The 14,812-nt window shown below is 43.0% G+C and overlaps 1 pseudogene; it reads left to right on the top strand.

Moving 5' to 3' along the window:
- The first annotated feature begins 5,079 nt into the window (after window positions 1-5,079).
- LOC147436111 (uncharacterized) lies at window positions 5,080-14,560 on the top strand (annotated as a pseudogene).
- Window positions 14,561-14,812: the final 252 nt, after the last annotated feature.

The raw sequence follows: 14,812 nt of genomic DNA, 5'->3' as shown, positions 1-14,812 counted from the left end.
ATGGCACTCTACAGGTCAATGAGAGTAGAGGGGATGGGTTATTTGATGAAGTGAACTCCACTATTGGGGTGAATTAGGGATGGACGTTATCTCCGATGCTCTTTGATATGTATGTGGATGAGGTTTGTGATTACATTGAGAGGGTAGGTGACAGAGGAGCTAATGGCTTAGGAGATTAGCACCCAAATATTCTGAAGGCTAGGAGTCAGTGGAGTATATAGATGCATACACTTACTTGGGATAGTCTTTAGTGGGCTGATGGTGGAGATGTATGGAGACACGTTTGGTTTCTCTGATCGCTCCGATGATTAGAGCTAAGGCTTCAGTACCACATTAGATTATCAGTGCAGAGCTGGTTGCATCTCCACTCGTGGTCGAGGCACTCACTAGATCAGTCTCCTTTACGCATAGTTTATGGGACCAGACACAGATATGCTTGCTTAGCTCGAGAGTCTTCTCGGCAGCTAGCATTGTAGGGGAATGCTACTTGCTGGTATAGACAAATTACATCATGGTTTTAGTTACAGAATTTCAGTATGGATAGATTGCCCCCTTTCCAATACTCTTTGTCTGTCTATCATGAGCACATAGATCACCACACTCATTGGTCAAGACTTGTCTCAGCTTGACACTAGGACAAAGATGGCTTTCTATAGAGAGCATCTTCTCCTACTGATGGAGAACGGGTTTGTGACTAGACCTAGTTACATGGATACATATTTATCTTGGAGGATACGATGCGCTGTTGGTCAGTTACGCACCTCTTCATATCAACTCAAGGTGGAGATTGGCAGATTTAAGGCGATACCTGCAATGGGTTGGATATGCCAGTTATGCCATTTGGAGCTTGAGACAGCTGGATTACATATGTCACTGTCCGGTGCACTATGAAATACGAGGGCGATTTCATTGTCTCTTCAAAGAGGGTTTTGGACCACTGTTCATGGTCATGAGATATCAGGAAAAGATGTCTGGGGTTTCTTTACTTGAGCTATGTAGACACAAAGAGAGCCTGTTGCAGAGACCAATAGAGGGACAATCTCAGAGACAAATTACAGATTTTCCATTTTCCTTGGTTTTTGATGATTGAAATGTCCATTTTGTATCAAACTTGAAGGACACATTCCCCAAGGCAGCAATAAACTTTCTGTTTTAGAAATTTTATGACTGGCCGTGTTAAGGGACCTGGATCGAGATCAATGTTTTGCAACATTTTTTTATTGTGATTGCATAAGTGCACTAGCAACTTTACTAGCAAGCTTTTGCCCAAATTTTTCTTGCATTTGGAGGTGGAGGGTCATGGATTGCGATCCATGTTCCACCCCGTTTCCATACTGTGATTGCATGACTGGATTCTGTCAGTGAAAGGAACATTCACATGCACTTGATTTTGAATTTGGCTTTGGTTTGCCTTCCAAAGACCCTCTATCAATTTGTGAGAATCCCTCTTTTGATTTGAATTGTATAGTTTTTTTGATAGCTTTTGTGACTATACAAGACTATTCATGTACTGATAAGGAGCATACTTGTGAAATTTGGTGAGGTCTGAAGGCCCAGAGTGGCTGTAGCAAGCATAAATGTGGCAGAAGACTCTATATCAAGAAGCTCTCTCCCTGTCTCTCTCTCAAGGCAACAAGCTGTAATGAGATCAATTTTGCCCATTTTGTCTATGTGTGCTCGACTTACCCCGAATGCAATTTGCATACTTACCTTAGTTGGCCACGTTTTCCGTGTCATACCACATGTGACTCAGACGGCTCGCCGTTTGGACTTCTGGTCGTCATTTGCTCTTGATTTTGTAATTTTGGTCGATTTGAAGTTAGCCCCAAGTTTGATTTGTGCCAAATCATTCCATATTGTCATGCTCGAAGCTCTTGCTTTGTAAGTTTTGTGTTTGCTTTCAAAACTTGATTTCAAATTTCTTGGCCTTGATTATTAATTTTTTTATCATTGTTAGGTTAAAAAGAAACAAAAATTATCAAAATTGTTATTATTTGGTAATTTTTTTGCCAAAATTATTCCTCACACTCATATGTACATTCTCTCACTCTCACTATCCCTTTTGTTGAAATTTGTCGATGTGGCTCAATATTTTACCAAATAAGAGTAAAAATCTATTAAAAATGGTCAAAGATAAAAAATTAAAATCATCGAACACACTTTATACATTGTACACATAATCTCTCAATCATCTTGCAGTGTATCATCTTACCATGTGCTGCGTAAGCAATGTTGTTATTGTTGTTACTCTCCCCTTCCCATTTTGAGTCGCTCTGGATCAAGGTTTGTGTGGGGTGCATGGGTAAAAACATCGTGTCTATGCATGGCCATGTAAGGTGGCCCTATCATGCTTAGAGAAGTAATACATTGGGTAACATAGGGCGATGCAAGAGGTGCGTCCTGAACCAATTGTTCAATGGTTGTCGTGGGCGAGATTTTCTCCTATGCATGTTTTTCAAACAAAAGTTTCTAAAGCACGGATGCGGGTTCTTTGATGGTTGGATTGGTAGGTGACCATGATTGGTTTGTAGTTTAGGGATTCATTTAAGGTTTGTTTTCGAAGATCATGTCACGAGCAGTTTGTTGGTTGGTTTTTGTCGCCATTCCCATTTCGATGTTGTTGATTTCGATGGTAGCTTCACTTTGATTTTGGCATCCGTGTGTAGTTGGTGAATCCTGTTGAAGCTTGAATTGGTTGATATAAGTTCTGGAATTGGTTGGATTTAGCTTTGTTGATTTTTGTAGTTGAAATTCTGTTGGGCGGTGATACCAAGGATCGAGTCACAAGCATTGTCTTTGGAACCCATAGCTGAGTTGGTTTTGATGCCATGATAGATTTCTTGATCCAAACTTGGGTAATTCTTTTTGTCGGATTCTTGACAGGTAGTTGAGTTATAGAATCAATAATTTCTTTTGTTTCTTCCCATTCACTTAAATCTTTCTGCTCATTCCAAATGTGATTTGTGCCTATGTGAATGGTGTAATAAAAGATTGATCCTCCAGACAGTAATGAAGCGCATCATCCTTCCAATCTAGAACAGCTTTGTAATTCCTCATCCATGAAACTCTCAAAATGATGCATTCATTGAGATTTGTGTCGGCCATAATATAGAACCGATGTGGGCAGTGATTTTGATTGACGTTAATCGAGACATTGACTTGTCCTAAACTAAACATGGTCTCCTTATTGGCTGCTTTGAGTTCAATCTAGGTGGTTTCAATCATTGATTCTGATAGTTTCAGGTAGGTGGAATATTGCATAGCATTGACACGTGTTGTATCCACAAGTGCTCTTTTTGTTGTGTCATTGGCGAGCCAGACATTGACCCGAACATGCATATCACTAAGCCATGGTTACTCGACTTGCACTACTGCAATAGGGGGTGGTGATTAGTGCTTTTCCTTTCTCTTTAAATTCCGCAACTTGGCCTCCTTCTGTGCTTGATCTTTGATTGTTTGAGCTTTTTTCTATCGCTCCTTAGCTAGATATATCTTTTTCAACATGTTGGTAGTGAGAGGTTTAATACTTTTTTCGTTTACAGCCATTTAGCCAGTTAAACATCACCTCTCCCTCTGATGTTGTGACTTGGACTGTCCCACTTGGTGATATGTCATTGATCACAAATGGACCATTACCATGCTTTTTAAGATTCTTGGAATGTTGCTCACAGTCTCCCTTTTGAAATTCCTTGTTTTTCACATGTTGGACATGGAATTGTATCATATGTCGTTTTTGCGCATACATTGTTGCAATCGACTGGAGCCTAGTTTTGTCCAACTGCAATAGTTGGTCCACTGTGTCAAACAATTCTTGTCCAGTCCATTCTAGGGTTTGAGCTACACGTAGTGTAGGAATCAAGAATTCTATTGGCAATATTGCATTTATGCCAAACACTAAGTTGAAAGGAGTCACATTTTCTTGTGTTTATATGCTACTCGATATGCCCAAATGACTGAATGTAGCTTCAGTTCCCAATCCGATTTAGATTGACTGACAATCTTTGTTAGCATTGTGCACAAAATTTTATTGGTACTCTCGGCCTGTCCATTGGCATGAGGATGATATGGAATTACTTTAGATTGAATTATTGTAAATTCATGCAGCAAAAATCAATCACATCATTAAGGAAATGAGTACCTTGATCGCTCACAATCTCAACAGATAGGCCATATCGTGTGAAAACGTTGTCGTACAAGAATTGTGTCGTGGTTCTAGTATCATTTTTTTGTGTAGCCTTTGCTTCAACCCACTTGGTTTAGTAGTTCGTTGCCACTGTAATATATTGAGCATGCGTGCTATATGTCGGTGGTGAGATAGGCCCTACAAATTCTATTTCCCATTTGGCAAAAGCGTGTGCTCCCATTATTGGTCTTAGCGGCATGTCAGCTCGTTGAGCCGATACTTCTTAGTACGTTGGCATGCATCGCATTGTTTCACATAATACTTTGTTTATCCCTACCAAAAAGTGTCCTCCTATTGGACCAACATGTGCTTGCACAAGAATGGGAAGACATTCATGTTCCGCAGCGCAAATTCTTAAGTTATTGTCCCCTCCGTTCTGATAAAGTTGGTTTTCTATAATAGTATAGTTTGCTTCTTTGTTTTGTATCGATCGTATTCTCGCTCTGCTCATGTTTTTTGGAAGTTTACCTTGCTCCAAATACTCCATAATGTACTTTGCCCATTTGGGTGCTTTGCTATCCTGAACAGTGTAGCATACTCAATTGGCTCAGTGATTGCACAAACATCACAGGAGCTAACATAGTCGTGTATGCTTTTCTGCATGTTAGTCCAATATACTCCAAGTAGCATCAGTCTGTGATATGTCTGTGTTTTGGCATTGTGGATGTCCGTAATTTGCACATGTGCTTGCTGCATATATATCTCTTTTTTGCATGGCTCAATGCATAACTTAAGTATGCCATCATGTCCTTGCTTGTATAAGCGTCTTGCAATCAACACTAAATTACGGGATTTCTCGATAATGGATGGTTGTTTCTCGATTTACAACAAACCATTGGTGAGAAAAGGTATAACCTGTTCACTCCACCTTGGTACCATTTGAAGATTGTAGAGACATGAGTCAAGTAGGCGGTTCACTGCCTAAAGCCTCGGGCGTAATTCTCCTAAGCCAGCACCAAGGCGGTTTGAGCCTTCAGATATGGCAACAACCTCAACAATGCCAACAACCTTCTTACATGCTCCTAAGCTTTGGCCTAAGGGCATCGCATTAAGCTTACAACTCTTGCACATGTTGGTACCTACACACGGCAATCTACAATCCCTCATCTATTTTGAGCTTGGAGGATACTAATGATTGCCATTTGCAACTTCTCCGTCTTCGACGACTTTTTTCCAGAAAGTTTTCGTTAGTCTGGAGCATACCCATGACCTCCAAGTTTTTCTTCTTTGATCATATTTTCTTTTCTGTTAATTAACCCGAAGTTGTCGCTGCATATTGCCTACATACTCGACAAGCTTCTACATCTCCATATTAGATACGAAATCTGTGGAGAGCTTTCACCACAAGTTCGAGTTATGGCCACGAGTTTGATTTAAGGCTTCATCTTACTGAAGACCAACCTCTCATTTTGCTAAAGATTAACCTCTTTGGTTTTTCTTATTAGCCACCCGTCAACATGGAATCCTCTTCCACCCCTACCCTTCATAGTGATCCTGCACCCTCCTTTTGACCCCCCCCCCCCCCCCCCCTTCTCTCACTGTCTAGCTCGGTTACGGGTGTTTCCTCCTACGGCTCCGGCTTTTCCACCGTCGGCTCCCCCTCTCCTAATACCACTTTTACCTTTCTCGCACCAATATTCTCTTCTTCAACTTTTCCTACCACCTTTCCGGGTTTCATTTGAGCATCCGCCCTCGCTAACCCCTTTGCACTTGTCGCACAATCTAGCACTTGGACTCCCGCGACTTCCTCCTCTTAGAAAACCCTCTTTAGCACGGAAGAGCTTCTCCTTGTGGAGGAATTCGATTTCTCCCCTCCTTCCTTGAAAGGTGCCAAAAGCTACGGTGCTCCAGTAGGTCTTCCCTCTCAAAGGGGAGTACCCCTTAATCCCCCCCTCATTGCACCTTTCTCTTTTGGTGCTTTTGCCTCATCGTTCGCCACGTCCCCTTCCCCTTTTCGCTCCAACATCTCTGCCCTTAATCATATCCCCTCTTCTTCCCCCCTCCCCACCCTTCCTACCATCACCAAGCCGCAAGAGTTTGACAAAATAGTGGCATTGGTGCAACCAAATTTGGTCCAAGTTAGAAAGTGTGCAATGCCAGGCTAAGGCTGCAGGCAAGTGCACTGTAGAAGGCTTGAGCAGGTATGAAGTCCCTGGGCAGACTAGTGAAACGGGAATGTATGCCTGATGCGGCTTTTCAGGCCAAAAAGGCTCCAAGGATGGTCCGATTAGGATGACAGGTAAAGGTACCCGAGATGCTGGTTTGAGGCCCTAGATGTAGTGCTTGAGATGCTATGCAAGCTGGGCTAGACGGCTCGTCAAACAGATCCACGGTGTGCGAGATATTGCAGGTTAAAGCTAGAAGGTTTACCAGATCCCCGACGGACAGGGGAGCTGGGAACAAGTGGCCCGAGCGGATGCAAATGGATACACGTGAAGAGATAGAATTATGGAGCATGCATGTCTTTTCAGATTGCGGATCGGAGTCCTTGAATGGAAGTTATGGGTCTAGAGCAGTTACTCGAGGGGCGGCCACAAGTGTTTTTTCCGTTTCTGATGACTCCAGATTGCGGCCTCATCAAACGGTGATGAAGGCCGCGCGAGTTAAAGTGGGCAATGAGAGCTCTAAGCGGGATGTCGGGGCTGGGGCATGAATTTTATGAACACCAAGTAGCAAAGCCCTCAAGGCAAGAAAGAAAAGGAGTTTTTTTTTTCTAATATATTGAGGGGAGTTTTTCAACCCAAGAAGGGTCGTTCACCAGTAACCGCCACATGGCGGGCGGAAAAAGTGCATGCAGGATGTGCATGTGGAAGGAGGGGCTATGTGGACGAGGGCGGATGACCCTCTTGAAGCATAAGGAGAAAGAGGGGATAACCTCCTCTCATAGTGCGTGGATATGGCGTACGTGGGCGGTGGCCCATTAAGCTCTGCGTGTGGCGGTATACGACACATTTTGATGCGTGACAATGGCCAGCTATGGAGGCGACGATGGTGAGCGCCAGTGGGCGACACGTTGACTGTAGACGCTGGTCATCGATGGCATGGTGATGTGGCCGTCCTACGGGGACCCATTCACACGCTAACTGCAAGGCCTCTTTTGGAGAGAGGGAAAGACAAGGGCACCACTAGCAATAATGCTAGTGGTCCTGAGCATGTATATGAGGCGATTCCCATGCATATGAGAGTATAAGGAAGGGTGTGGGGTCCAATGGAGCTCCAAGTTGGCCGGATAGAGAGGACCAAGCAAAGGGTGTTTAGGGGATGAGTCCCATGGGAGGTGAAAGAGAGAGTATGGAGAGGTGAATTTGAGAGCTTGTGAGAGAGAGCTCAAAGGCAAGGGAAATGGCCGAGAGACCAGGAGATGGTTAGGCAGAGCAAAGGGCCACCCAAAGGCCATGCAAAGAGAGCAGAAGGACCAAAAGGGAGTGAAAGAGAGAAGGAGAGTTCAAAGGGTGTCCAAACCCAGCCGGACAAGGGGCCATGAGGGCAGTCAAATGGATGGTCAAAGGCCAAAGTTGAGCCAAATCAAAGCTAATCCAAAGGGTGAAAATGAAGGAAGAATGAAGATTTTTAAAAAAATGCCAAGGGGTTAAAGACCAAATGAAGTTAAAGGAGGCTACTCCCTCCCAAGTTGGGAAATGTGGGTACAAGGTGGACCAATGAGAGCCCAATTGCCCAAATTGAAAGGGGCACCTCTATAAGAGTCAAAATTGAGCCATTTTTTTATGCTTTTTGCCACAGTAGGCTTCTTGCCAGGGCCTTGAGCCGGTGAGCCTGTAGAGAGCCAAGATAGAGTGTGTGTGTGTGTGTGTGTGTGTGAGTTCTTGGGTTGGCCTTTTTGTGCAAAGGTGTGTGCCTGCAAATCCCCAATTGTATGTTTTCTTGCCCGGTCACCATGTGGGTGCGCCGTTTGATGTAGTGAGTTGTAGAGGGTGTTTGAGTAGTGGTGAAGGTTCCATTGTGTGTGTGTGTGTGTGTGTGTGTGTGTGTGTGTGTGTGTGTGAGTTCTTGGGTTGGCCTTTTTGTGCAAAGGTGTGTGCCTGCAAATCCCCAATTGTATGTTTTCTTTGCCCGGCGACCATGTGGGTGAGTTGTTTGATGTAAGTGAGTTGTAGAGGGTGTTTGAGTAGTGGTGAAGGATCCATTGTGTTTCTCTCGCGTCGTTTCCCTTGCCCCCCCTTCTCTACTTGTTTTGCTTGTGTGTGCGGTGCCGGTGCGGATGTGTGTGTCCCCCGGGCCCCTTCTTGTGCGCAGAATGGAAGTGAGAGTGTGGTTTTGTGTGCCGCACTGGTGTGTGGTGTGAAGCGAGCAGTGAAATGCTTGACTAGCTGAGTGTGCGCGTGTTTACGCGTCGGTGTGTGTGTGTAGGGGGTGGCCTGCCAGCGTGTGTTGTGAGTTTCGAAGGTGAACTCTAGTGGATTGGGGTGATGTGTACGCCCTGGGCTATAGAGAGGAAATCTTTTTTGTGTCTGGTGTGCTCCCCCATTCCCCCTCTCCAACGTGTTCATTACAAGAATTCAAGACTATTAATTTCAAGCTTTTTAAAGCCAAATCTCACCTCCTACACCTTGAAAACCTCCGTGCTACCAATAAAGCTCCCAATAGCTTGTGCATGCAACCAGCACGCTTGGTTTTGGAAAATTCTTAAGACCTTCTCAACACCAAGTTTGTTAGCCTTAACATATAATACCAATTTGATTGTTCCGACTTGTATATACAAGCCCAAGCTCTCCTAGTAGAAAACCTCCAAAAAAAATTGACTTCTTCCATGAGGTGGTAGAAGAACGCTTAGAAGATCTTGTTAAAAAGCTCTCACCTATATCTTTCCCTAGAGTTCAACCGGAAGCATGGACCAATCAAATTATCATGTGGAAACATTCCTCTCTCCTGGAGCTAGATTCTTTTGTTCAAAACTCCATCCTACAAGCGTTGTTGGGCGATATGTGTTCGAAACGTGAGTAGGGAAGGCGCTGGGTGTCTGGGTGTGAGAGGTGTGAGAGAGAATAAGAACAACAGGTGAAAAAGGCTATGGCAATCACCGTAAACTTCAATTAATCGAGTCGAGCTTTGAGTACAATGCAAACGATAGCCAAGGCGGGTTGTTAGCAGCACCAACACTTGGATTTACTGGTAAATAGGAGTTTAAGCTCCCTTTGCAGATTAATCGGGCCATTAATGACATCGAGGTTTAATAAGATGATTAATTAATCTTCGGATTGATGTGTGAAGGAAATTTTTGCATGTCGCTTTATCGGTTTCAACTGCCCTTGGATTCTGCAAACTCATTGCGTTCACCTTCATGCTTCAATTGTTGTCAAATATTTTGTAGCTTCCTTCTCTATTTGCTTTGCACTACCTTAATTGCCGCTCACAAGCTTCGACTTCTCCTTTAATCGACTTGCTTTGATTGCCTTCAAGCTCTCTATGCCCTTAATCTCCTTACTTGCTTGATTGATGCTCTTACTCGCTTTGTCTTCTCTCTATAAGATATATATATATATATATATATATATATATATATATATATATATATATATATATATATATATATATATATATATAGAGAGAGAGAGAGAGAGAGAGAGTTTCGATTTCTTTTGTCTATCCGCCGCTTGCCAGCCTCGATCTTCGATGCCTTCCTTCTCCTTCTTCTCCTCTCACTTGCATACCTAGTCAAGGTTGAGATCGAGAGAGAGGGATCCTTGCTTCCTTGCTTAGATCCAAGAGCAAGAGAGAGAGTTCTGTGCTTAGCTTTGAGAACGAGAGAGAGAGAGAGAGAGAGAGAGAGAGAGAGAGAGAGAGAGAGAGAGAGAGAGAGAGAGAGAGAGATTACATACAAGTTTGCTCCCTCCTACCTCCTTTCATGCCCTTCGCCACACTTTTTTTTAATTCCCTTTCTTCTCTCTTTTACACCCTCCTTACTTCTCATGCTTCCTGCCCATCAGTAACGGGGCCGTGACTGATGTGGCATGTGAATTGCCTTTTATGACGTGGCACGCTGGGGTGGCGGGTCCACGAAAAACTGCGGGACTGGTGTTGAAATGGGGTGCCATGGCGAGCCAAACAACTTTGCCTTCATGCTCGTTGCCATCTAGGCATCGGAGCGCCCGTCGCGAGCTTCTCTCTCTCTGCCTGCGCTGCCTTTGCTCGTCGCCCGCTGTGCCCACTCTATTTTCCTTGCTCATTCACACCCACCCATTAACCCTTAAGTGGGCGGTCTATGGGTGGGCGGCAAAAATAATCCCAATGGGCGGCCACATTCTTAGGTACACCACATTTGGTATGCATTATCGACCAAAGAATTGTTAAGCACAACATCTTCCTCCAACAGTACTTGACTAACAATATCATTGTGAAAATTGTTGGCGTATCAATTTCTTCGATAGTGCCATATGCCTTGTGATTGCATTTGGAGAAACGCCTTCCCTTGCATTTAGTTAACAAGCCAAATCTTCTTTGACATAGTCGTGTTGGGCATTCCCTCCAACCAATGATCTCCGAGAGACAACATTTTTGAATTGAAGCTAATAAAAAACCTTATGTGCTTTCGTACGGGCACCACATTTAACATATTTAACTTCCAAAGCATGTGTGTCTCCATTAGCCATCTGGCATACAACTCAACTAAAGCATTACCAAGCACGATATCATTTTCCGCCATTCCTTGGTTGAAGCTCAAAAATTCCCAGATGGCACACCGAGCCGACCAGACTAGTACGAAACTGGCCCCGATGAAATTTAATATGGCAATATCTTGGTAACCCTAACTTCGATCACTGATCTAAAAAGACCGACGCGCTCCACAAAGTGAGCACTTCAAGACCGTGCATTCACTTCATTTCTGTCCCCTCAGTTGCAGTTTCCCAATCCAGTACATATCTGCATCAACGTAAACTTCAAATTGCCATAATTTCTTCATCGTAGCTCCAATTGACGATCCCATCAGACCCTCTTTGTCAAAGCAATGGCTTTACCAAAAGCAGACATCATGGGGGAGCTCGTTCAACATGAGGTCGCCACTCAAATGAGCAAGCTCTTCTCCCAACGACGCCTTTGAACGTTTTTAAAACCCCTTCCTCTAAAAAAACCATTCACTTTTGCTTTCTCTCTACTTCGTCTTCCCTTACTAAACATAAAGCTTCATTTGGGAAATACCCCCGCCAACCATTCAAAAAACCTTTTAACACTTCTTCTTCTCCCTCCCCCTCCACCACCTTGCTTGCAAAAACCTCCTCCTCTTTGGGACTTCTTTTCCCACCCATCCCCCATCTGCTCAAGTCTCCCAAATACCCCCTTAATACCCATCCGGGTTCTAGCCACCCCTCTCCCACCCGTTTTCCTCTTCCCTCTAATTCTCCCCATCCCTCTTCTAACCTTCCTTCAAAACACTTGCACAATGGAGGAGGAAGTAGCTATTGAGCACCCTACGTCTTGGGTCCATCTTCTCCTCTCCAAACCCCCTCTTTTTTGGACCCCTCCTCCCTTTTCTTCATCTTACTTCCCCACTACACCCCGCTCCACTCTTTCCCCTTATGGTGTTTCCAAAAGAAGATTCAAGTACTGGCTTCCTCTTACTAACCCTTCTCTTTTTAAAGTGATAATTCTAGGTAATCAATCGATTTATGAATTAGAAAACAAGGTCACTAACTTAGCTTGCAAAAACCTCTCGAATCGTGCCCTTTCCCATTGTAAAAAGAAGCTTCTTGGTTTAGGCCTTAAATATATTCCTCCCCCCTCACCTCCTACTCTGTCCTCGTTAAAACATTCTCTGTCTAACTCAGAAAGAAGCTACCAACTCAACCTCTTTTTTAAAGAAGTCGCTCCACACCCAACTCCTTTCTCCCTCCGCAATGCCTCATGGTTCCCACCAACCCCTCTCTTAATCTCAAATGTATTTTCTTCTCTCTCTCTTCACAACTTAACACTTTTTGGAAAACTTCCTTCTCTTCTTCACACTTCTCACCCCCTTCCTTTCTAAAGAAAGCCTTTCTTTTCTTGAAAAATGATCCTTCCATTATCATCAAGCTAGCTGACAAAAATTTAGGACCTGTCATCATACCCAAATCCTGGTATGTAGAGGAAGCTTCTAGGCATCTCCTAGATTCCTCTACCTACACCCCCGTGGTTTCAGCTGCCCTCTCCTTTGTCTCCTCTCTTCTCTCCTCCATTCCTACTAATAGCGCTCTTCTTTCTTCTAAAGAGCGGGTTTTTATCCTTAGGCCTCTTTCTTTTGAACCCAAACCTTGTCCCTTTTTTTTAATTCCTAAAATCCACAAACCCTCCTTAGTAGGACACCCCATTTTCTCTTATAAAGGATATGTTCTGGAGCATGCCTCTATATGGATCCACTACCAACTTCTCCCTATCCTTCTCCACAAAGAAGCAACACCTTAAAGACTCTTTTTCACTCGTCAAGGATATCTCCTCTATGGTCCTTCCTTCTATTGTCCTTCTCTTCACATTTGATGTTGAATCATTATACCCTAGCATTCCCATCCAACAAGGCTTGGTTGCCCTCTCTGACTATATCCAACAACATTTTTTCTCACCCAAAACGAGTCTCGTCCTTTCTTTGGCCTCTGTTGTCCTTAACCACCACTACATCTCCTTTCAGGCTAATTGTTGGCGACAAATCAAAGGTACTGCCATGGGTTCCAATTTTGTTGTCGTCTATGCTTGCCTATTTCTATGTCACTTAGATGATAGTAATCAACCTCCCCTCCCATCCCTCTGTCCTCTATTTCAAAAGATACATTGATGATGTCTTTGGCATTTGGAAGCAAACAAATCATGTTGAGACGTCATGGGCTTTGTTGCACCACTATCAAAGTACCACATGCAGATCCATAAATTTTACAATAAATGGATCATGAACATAGGGATCACTTTGACACTACATACTAAAATCCCACTACGTATCCTACATAGCATTTGCTAAATTTTCATTTGAAGAAGTATCTATAATGGTTGTATTAGTCTCTTTCTTATGAGTCTCGTCAACCTTAAACTTAGGGAATTTCTTGATGAGATGATCATTTGGCTTACAATGATAACACTCCATCTTCCTCTTGCTTTTATCTCTAGACTTCTTTGAACATGTTATTGCTTGAAGAAGTAGAATCTGAGGGGGCAAGCTGGCTACCCAAAGCATTGGAATTGTCAGCAATGGTATTATTCTTATGTTGTGATGCTATCTACTTAATAGCAGGCTGCCTAGCCCTATTATTATTTTTGACTCGGTCTCTTGCAGGAATATAAGTACAAGACCATCAAACTCACATCATCAAGTTTATTCTTTGTCACAAGCCTAAATGTAGAGGCAAAAGTCTAAGAGTCCGACATCAAAAGCATAAGAGAACTATGAGTAATGACCCCACCACTGGCAATCAATTGCTCATTGAGATCTCAATCTTTTCAAGACATACATCCAATACATCCTCCTCGTGCATAACCTTGGACTCTAACTCATTATGTAAATAAGTATGTAAATAAGCAAATTTTTCCAAATTAAGACCTACATACAAAGAAGCTAATCTATTCCATGCCCATTTTGTAGTTTGTGCTGAGTAAATGTGTTGATTAATGGAACACTAAATGAAATGCATGAGCCTATGCATCTTTACCATCCCAGTGTGCCCGCTCAATGTAGGGAAAACAAATCTAGAATTAGAATTGCTAGAACATGCACCATCATCCACAGGACTTGCATCCACAGAACCTAGTCTTACATCATAACCCCACCCAGTGTTCCAAACACCCTTTTCAATAGGAATGTGAGGCATCATGTATGGCAAAAAAGGGTGGTTTTCCCTATCCAATTTTTCATCGGGAGAACTTGGTCTTACTCATAACCATTGCAACAAGGAGGTGTTGCATCATGTATGACAAAAGTGGGTAGTTGTCCCCATTCAATTTACCCTCAGGAGACAACAATGTGCAAAAAACATCATTGTTGTCAGTCATTGCCAGTGACTGCATTGGAGTCAAAATTTGCCCTTCTAGAGGAAAAACTACACAAAACAAACGTGCTAGAAAACACCACTCACAGTTTCTTACAAAGTGCTTGAATTGTAAAATAATTTATTGTTAAGACCTACATAAAAGGACAAATTTGTCTACACCGTCTTGTCAATTTAGTGGAAATAGAGATTGAAACGATCTTGAATCAAAATTATAATGATATTAAGATCTACAAATACTCTTAAAGGTTATGTTGCCCTACAAATGCTCTCATCAAAATTGCCTCACCATGAGAACATGAGCTTGGAGGGTGTTGGCGATGCTGCCCGAGATGCCAAAGCCTACTTTGATACCAATTGTTGGAAATGCGATTGCGTGAATTCACACGAAGATGATGAAGATGAAGGAGGAGCTTAAGAAAATAGGCCCACAGGAAGTAGTATCACTGAATGTGCTAATACAAATCTAAGGCTTTTCCTATAATGGTGGGCATATATTCAAGTCAAGGAAAAAAATCTTACTTGTGAGGAAAAAAAGTGCCCACACGATCTTAAGTGTTCACACACATCACTACCTTAATGTTGTAACACTTTCCTCACTCTAGGATTTTTTCCATGGGGCTTGTACATATGTCCATCATGCCAAGGAATCACTTATCTTTATTCTAAC

Source organism: Adiantum capillus-veneris, chromosome 18 (genome assembly GCF_014529385.1).
Source record: "Adiantum capillus-veneris isolate H3 chromosome 18, ASM1452938v2, whole genome shotgun sequence".
In the NCBI taxonomy this organism is placed as follows: Eukaryota; Viridiplantae; Streptophyta; class Polypodiopsida; order Polypodiales; family Pteridaceae; genus Adiantum; species Adiantum capillus-veneris.
The sequence above is the reverse complement of the archived record's forward strand: the minus strand, read 5'-3'. Positions and strand labels throughout refer to the sequence as shown.